This window comes from Myxine glutinosa, unplaced genomic scaffold (genome assembly GCF_964187855.1).
Source record: "Myxine glutinosa unplaced genomic scaffold, kmMyxGlut1.1 SCAFFOLD_1435, whole genome shotgun sequence".
NCBI classification, from domain to species: domain Eukaryota; kingdom Metazoa; phylum Chordata; class Myxini; order Myxiniformes; family Myxinidae; genus Myxine; species Myxine glutinosa.
In genome coordinates, this window is record NW_027617530.1 from 26,281 (window position 1) to 27,750 (window position 1,470).

The 1,470-nt window shown below is 37.4% G+C and overlaps 1 long non-coding RNA gene across 1 annotated transcript; it reads right to left on the minus strand.

Annotated features, from left to right (window-relative positions):
* Positions 1-378: 378 nt before the first annotated feature.
* LOC144889178 (uncharacterized) lies at positions 379-1,173 on the minus strand. The gene is made up of 3 exons (XR_013621632.1): positions 1,099-1,173; positions 707-799; positions 379-467 (listed from the first exon to the last, which is right to left on the minus strand). It is a non-coding gene; the product is annotated as an uncharacterized LOC144889178 (long non-coding RNA).
* Between the last annotated feature and the right edge of the window lie 297 nt (positions 1,174-1,470).

Here is a 1,470-nt window from a genome sequence, read left to right on the forward strand (position 1 = left end):
ATTATATCACCTTTATCTATCAATATTGTTGAAATGAAGATCAAATAGCAGTGTGTTGAAATATGTTGAAAAAGCCAAAACTGTACATGGGGTGTACTTAATTTTTCAAGTGACTGTATGTGTCCGTTTGTTTTTTTTGTCATTAATGTTAGCTCTTACACGAGCCTCAATCTTGTATACCAAGAAAAAAAAAAATTCAAACCCAGGCTAGACAGCTTAAAATGAGTGTGCACACCAGTGAAATATGTGTAATACGAACTCCTCCATGTAAGCCTTAGATAAATTAACAATAAAAATTGTGATAATGTCATTCACGAAAGAAAGAATAGAAACCAATAGAGAGTGTACAAGTGGGTGTAAGAAATGAACGGTACCTCCAGAGGAACAGTTGTGGATCAGGGCTGCCGGTTTGAGTGTAAAGTTGGATTTTGCCGGAGTGGAGTGGTTTATAACACCGATGTTGCAGTCTTTGGGACGGGGTTGAACAAAAATGGAGAAAACTATCTCATCGAAGGGAAATTGCACAGTGACCAGAGACACATTCTCTTAAAAAATGTGTTCGCCTTTGGAGCCAATGTTTCCTCATCCATCAACATATTTTCAATACAATCTTGTATACAAAAAAAAGAAGAAAAAAAGTAATGCACGTAACAAAGAATAAAAACCAATAGAGAGTGTACGAGTGGGTGTCAGAAATGAACAGTACCTCCAGCTGAACTGTCGTGAATCAGGGCTGCTGCTTTGAGTTTCAAGTTGGATTTTGCCAGAGTGGAGTGGTTCATGTCACCGATGTTGCAGTCTTTGGGACGGGGTTGAACAAAAATGGAGAAAACTATGTCATCGACGGGAAATTGCACAGCGACCAGAGACACATTCTCTTAAAAAATGTATTCGTCTTTGGATCCAATGTTTCCTCATCAACATATTTTCAATACGATCTTGAGAAAGCGTTGAAATGAGAAAACAGAGAAATTTTAGGCCTGCAAAAGAAAACTTCAAAAGAGTTTGAGATTATTTTTAAGGAATAAATGACACAAAGTGCAACCTGATGCCTGTTTTTTCCCTTTTTTTCTGAATGCAAATAACTCGATATCATACCTGGTTGAGCTGGGGTACTCAGCAGACAGGATGCATCTGTTTCCAAAGGTGGTGGGCTGTGCACCAACTGCAGAGACACGCACACAAATTACGACATTGCACACCCTTCTTGGCAACAGCTTTAAAAACAACTAGAGAGTTCATAGAATACTTTCGCCATGCTTTCTTGAGAAAAAAGGACATGGACATGGGCTGTAAGCGGCAAATTGGATTGGTCAAGATGATGTAAAATGCTGTAATATTTTGTCCAATTACTGCCAAAGGAAAGGTTTTTGAAAGTGGCAAAAAGGACGATTTGTATTCTCCAGTGTTCAAATATATATTTTCAATTGAAACAAAGTAAAAGTTTTTAAAAATGATGAAAAATATTTT